The 6,366-nt window shown below is 41.3% G+C and overlaps 1 pseudogene; it reads right to left on the reverse strand.

Moving 5' to 3' along the window:
* Positions 1–1,619: 1,619 nt before the first annotated feature.
* On the reverse strand, positions 1,620–5,988 carry LOC142892552 (uncharacterized; annotated as a pseudogene).
* Positions 5,989–6,366: the final 378 nt, after the last annotated feature.

Genomic DNA, 6,366 nt, shown 5'->3' on the forward strand with positions numbered 1-6,366 from the left:
CAACAGTCTAAAATAGTCAACACCATGCCAAATAAAGTATTTCCATAAAATACTTCTTTGAATTCTAAAACAGTAGCACATTTCTAATTAAGGGCCTACAAAATACAAACTAAGCTTAGTAAATTCATCCTAAGTTAAGGCTAAAATAACATTAAGAGTCAAATATGTGAGAGACAACTTCCACTGAACAATAACAGGGGACTGACTACAACAACTACAACAACATGCCCTCCCTCCCTCCCTCCCTGTTAGAATGTGAATAAACGGGTGTGGAGTCAATCAGTCATTCCCATGGCAGGATAGGCCAACAATGGCAGGATATGGTCAACTTTCATAAAACAAACAAAAACGCTGATTCATGACGAACAAATATTAGCCAGCCAGCTAACATTTATCCGACGCTAGCTAGCTGGCTAGCAGGACAAATAAACAAACTTGGGGGGGGGGGGACAACAGCGTTTCACCTCCACCTCTCCAGCCCACATTACAAACAAATAACTTACCTTTCCCCTTTGCAAGTTTTTCTTGATCAGTTTTCTTTTCCTTCCGTTTTTCCGCACCGCTGGGATAACTCCTTTTTGATGCCATTATGGTGTCTGTTTGTTTTTAATCCTCTCGCTAACGGGAACGAATGGTAGCTGTCAATCATTCACGTCATACCTGCGCGTCGCCGGCCCTCCACGTCACTAACTGCGTGACAGTGCGGCAAGCCCCCAGAGTCCAAGATGGCGTCCCATTGCTTTCAATGAAGTTGCTCACCCAGCGCATGGCTCCCAAAAACTTTTTGACTTCCGCATTGATGGGATAATAGAGCATGCGCAGTTGTGTCAGTGTGGAGACCGTCACTGACAGACGTGCGCGCTGTAGGGGAGGAAATATCTAGACACAAATAGTAATATCTCCCCAATACGTATTCCGTCGTTCCGGTGTCAAGGTGAGGATTTCAAAGTAAAATACATAATAATTAATTTAATCTGACTCCATTTGATAATAATAACTTTACTTTTATAAATTGATTGAGAGAAAGACTTGATTAACAATTAAGAATATAGACTCAATAATAATAAACTTCTCGTGATCTGACATTAGTCTTCAGTTCAGGGATGGCTTCTATAAATTAACAAAACTATTCAGTTTGTTCATTAAACATGGAAGAATAGCCTGATGTCTGGGTTGGAGTATTCAGAGGTTATTGAACATGATACCCAATCTTATCTGACCAACTCAGAGGTTAAGGGTTTGAATAATGTCCAGTGAAACTTACCATATAACTAAGGTCTTTGGGATTCTGATTAATCCCTATCTTAGTTCAGTGATGGCAGATATAGACAAAGCATTCAGTGACCTTCTTAACATAGAAGAACAGCCCAGACATCTAGGTTGAGATGTTCAGAGGTTTATATCTTCCAACTCAATAGTTAGAAAAACATGACACTCAATCTTTTCTATTCAACTCAGAGGTAAAGAGTACAAGCATTACTCAAATGAATTTACCATATAACTGAAGACTAAATCAATATCTGATGTCAGATTGCTCTCCACATAGAAACAAAAGTCTCAACAAGTTAATATTGAAGGGGAGTGGATAACATACCAGTTTATTGCGATGTCCAGAGTAAAAATGCAGCAAAAATGTAACAGACCGGTTGTGTAAAAATGATGGTAGAAAAAATCAAGAAGTCAAAGAAAAAGAAGAAGAAGAGAGAGAGAGAGAGAGAGAGAGAGAGAGAGAGAGAGAGAGAGAGAGAGAGTGAAAAAGAGAGAGAGAGAGAGAGAGAGAGTCGGTCCCAGAAAAGGAGAGAAAAGAAAGAAGAGCCTTCAGATTCTTGTTCCTTCCCTTAAATATCCTCCCAGAACAGAGACACTGCTAAAATGCATATTTAAAAGATTCAAATCAGATCAACTCTTCCTACTCGGGAACCTTTTGGTCATCAGGGGTAATTTTCCACAGCAACAATAGATCACCAAGACCTTCATACCTCTCGCACTGACACTCACAACATTTCAAAGGAAAGTTCTAAACAAAAGGCAGAGACAGTCCCTGAATGCAAATCCAACAAACACAAGGAGATACCTTTTGGCCCTCGGGGGTTCCTTTCCCGCGACATGTAAATCATGTTAGTTAATTACAATAGGTGAGATTGATACAGTTGTAACCCCCGTCTTTGAAGAACTTCCATTGTCAGAGAAAACACTTCAGGATGTGGATTTGACTGTCTTACAGTTTCCCCCTTTTGGCCCCTGAGAGCCATCTGGAAAAAACAAACATCAAAAGTAAAAATGAACACAGTATGAAACGATAGGGGTCAAGTTGAGAATTGACAGTCCTTCCCCACATCCATAGTAGTATCATCTCAGTCTTTGTAAATCTGGTAGTTGCAGGGAGCTGAGTACCAGGGCAAAGTGTGTGACTCAAGTGTTTGCATATTGAGCCAAGCGTGGATGGACTGGACAAGGTTTTCACTGTCCTCTTAGCTAACTGGCCTGCACCTGGGCTTCAGTGAGATGATAACCTGTGTTAAGAATCATCTCTTTAGCACAGTCCATGGTGTCTGTTGGAGCTTGGGTGCTTTCCACGTAGAAGGTGTCCTCCCACCAGGGAGAGATGTCCAGGTTCAATGGTATTCTGCCCAAGATGTAGATTTGACCCATAGAAAAGTTTTCAGTGACCTCCGGGCAAAAACAGGTCAATCGCTCAAAAGAAAAAGAGTTAATTTCACGGGCGACGCACCACTGTGTGTGTGACACCTGGATGGGGTCTGTGTATCCATGTGAAAGGCTTTAAAGTGTTACAAGTACAGATGATACAACTGGGAATTTCATGACAACATGTGCGAGAAGTGAACCAGGTCTCAGTGTCTCTTACTGTCATATACCCCATGATGTGGTCCCATTTTATTACCTGATTTATATGGTGATGGAATTTGGAAAAACCTGTTCTGGGTGAATAAGTGGGAAAGTGACAAAGAACCCAATACAACCAATACATTAATTATTGGTAGACATTAATAAAGTACAATAAAAGTACAATGAAAATAAAAAGTAATTCTGAATAATTAACATCTTTCATTCTTTTTGGACATGAACCATCAATGTAAATTCAGAGCATTAATCAAATCATTTAAGGCATGTGTGAGAGTCTTATGTAAACAGAATCTTTTGTCTAGTAGTTGTAAGTAAATCTTTTGTGAATGTTCTGCAAGCTATGTCACATTCAATAAATCCGGTCAAATTGAAAAGGAAAAGGCTAACAGTTAAATGAACATGTCTCAGATTTAATTCAAGTTTTGTGCTGGTCTTCTGCGGAGCAAGTTTGGTTAAATAGTAAATCTGTATGAACTATGTGTCTAAAAATTATGTGGAGCTGTATGCATGCAGCTAAATGTAATTTTTGCTCTAGATCCTTCGTGTTATAACACTTTTTAGGATCTAGTCCATGGTTCGGCTTTTAAAACATTAATTAAATAGAGCCAAATTTTGGAGTGAGGTGTGTCTTGGTGTTGACACTAAGTTGTATGGTCGTGGAAATTTGTATATTATCTGTTATATTGAGAGTGGGGAGATGGGTGGTTCCCTCACTACAGCAAATTTTGTTGTTACAAAATTTTGTTCCGGTTCTAATCCGGGGGACCATTTGACTGACTGTTTTGAAAGAAGTGTAATGTGAGGTGTGTATGGCCCCATAGAATATTTCCATACCCATCTCCCACAGTTAAAACTATGGGTAAGTAGGTCTCGTTGACCCAGCTGGATACAGGTTGTTCTGGATGCTTTCTTGGCATCTGGAGTTCCTGGAATGGAAAAAGAAAACCTGCGAAATGGCTGCTCTTGACTGATTCGATTTGAAGCTGTGCTCCAAACAGAGAGATGATTTGGTTCGCTAAAGCCTGTGCCAATGTTCTTGCAGTGTTGTTGCAAGTGAATTTGTCAATTTATGACGTGGCAAGAGCAGTACCCCCCTTTGGCACTGGGAAGTGGACCAACGAAATCTATCTGCAGTGCTCCCCACGGGTCTTTGGGTGGATTAGGCCTGCACAGTCTAGTGCAGCCAGGTTTTCCTGGGTTAAAGGTAGCACACACAAGGCAAGAAACACACCAACCGTCAACATCTCCAGCCATTGCTGGCCACCAGAATTGTTGTTTTAAGTCAATAGGTGTAGTCTGGATGGCTCTTGTAGCTGATGTATCAGACATTTCCAATGTCAAATCTGTGCGACGTATTGCTGCCTGCTTGGCTGACTGGTCAACAATGTTGTTTGGTTCATGTACATCTAGGTTTTTCTGCACATTTGCTCGGGTTTTGATCACAGACATGGAGTTTTGACACGCTTGGAATTCTTGATCAGAGGTGGTGATGGACATAATGCTTGCATGGTTTCTGAGCGATTGTTTCTTGTTCGTTTTCTCTGGAGCAATCTCAATTTGTTTTTCCAAACAGTGAATAATAAAGCCATGCTTTTCCATTATGTCCATGCCCAAAACAGTACCCTCGCTGTTTCCTGGTAAATACCAGAACGGCTCAGTTAGCACTATTGCACCCAAATCAAGTCGGACTGGTTTAGTAAGGGTCGCTGTCATTAGTGTGTCATCTATCCCTTTGATTTGAATGGTCTCGTCTGTCAGAGGTAACGGGATATTCGTGCAGGAGCAAGCAGCACCGGTGTCAATTAATATGTCGACTAATCGGCCTCCAAGATTAGATTTTACTATTATACGGTTGCTGCTGGAAACAATGCTCCCAATGGAGGCCACGCATCCCTATTTTTGGTCATTCATTCGTTCTAGATCATCGAGGATGTCTGTTTGAGAACTAATCGCCGTTGTCTGTCTGGTTTGAGAAGTTCTTGAATGGTTTCGCATAGATTTATGAGTTGTTTTCCTGAATTCACCATTCAGTTTGAAACAACGTTCAAGTTTATGGCCAGATCGATGACAATAGTCACAGATAATGACATTATTGTCTCTCTCGGCTACCCATTGAGTTGCCGCTACAGGGCATGGCTTTAGAAATTTTGATCGCTGCTCTATTTTTGTGGCCCATTCAACGAGTGCGTTGAATGTATTCTGAGGTGGGTCTCCACCCAGAGCCAACGCATTCTGAACAAGTTGTCCAGCATTATTGCGTAGCATCTGTAAGAGAATTTCGTGGTTACGATCGCATTCTTCTATCCCACTGTATTCTCTAAAAATCACCCACATGCGCTCTGCAAAAGTCTCAAATGTTTCTCTACTTGATTGTTTAAGATCAAGGATTCTATGCCACTCGGCCTTTGGTGGTCCTCTCATCTGAAGCAAAACTTCTTTTATTCTATTATAAATGTTGTCGTTAGTTTCACCGGGCTGTCTTTCAAGGATTGTTCCAGTTCTCAATTCTTGAGGAATTTTAGAGTGTAACTCTTCTGGAACTGTAAGCAAAACTATCTGCCACACATCGCGGGGCTCTAGATTGTAAACTAATGCTTGGAGCATTAGTTTGTCCCAGTAACTCTGGAACGGGCCGCGGCGGGGCATGATGCCGATAACCTCACGATGTTTTGAAGTTTCTTCACAAGACAATGCTCTGGTAATGGTGGTTACACCATTGTTCGCATCTGTAACTGTTTTGACGACTGAAACATTGACGGATTTTCTTGGAATTGTGTCTGTTTTGAGACGAGTTTTCATTCGGTTTCGATTGTTTTGCTTCGAGTGAGAGGTGCGCCGGCTGAGGGACGGATAGAGCGGGCTTTCTGCTGTTGCGAAAACTGCGGAGGTTGTCAGAATTTCATTGTCGGTGTCGACCTGAGTTACAGGGCACCCGGTGATGAGGGTAATATCCTCATCTTCACTGTCGTCTTGATCATAATTCTCAACACATTTGGAGCTAATAACAGCCTGTTTTATAGCTGCAACTGGAAAGCCAGCATCGCCACAGTAGTCTTCCAGTTGGGAAGTGTAGCGTTTGTCTAAGTTCAGCTTTTGTTTAAGCTGTTTAGTTTCAGTCTCCATTGTTTCGATTTGTCTCGCCAAATTTATTTTTTCATAATCAAATGCATCAATTTGTGCGCGTAATTTTTTCGTTTCTTCGGAGCGTAATGTTTCAAAATCTCGGATGTTCTCTAAAGTGCGGCGACCTTCTGTTATGGTTTTTGAGTCGTTGCGCCAGAGTAAATAAACAATTGCGATAGGGAGATCGTGAAATTTGCCTTTAGATTTTAGTGCAACTCCCTTTGTGGAATACCAGTGAAGAATTTCACTGTTATCCCATTCTAAATCAACGCCGAGATCGCGCAGACGAATTAACGTTTTGTATAAACGTAAACCAGCCATGTCCATGATCTGCTCATCTATGCCTACACACTCCTGTCCTAGTGAGTTGCGAAATGA

Source organism: Nelusetta ayraudi, unplaced genomic scaffold (genome assembly GCF_046127955.1).
Source record: "Nelusetta ayraudi isolate G7.1 ecotype Tasmania unplaced genomic scaffold, CSIRO-AGI_Nayr_v1 ptg000036l, whole genome shotgun sequence".
Classification (NCBI taxonomy): domain Eukaryota; kingdom Metazoa; phylum Chordata; class Actinopteri; order Tetraodontiformes; family Monacanthidae; genus Nelusetta; species Nelusetta ayraudi.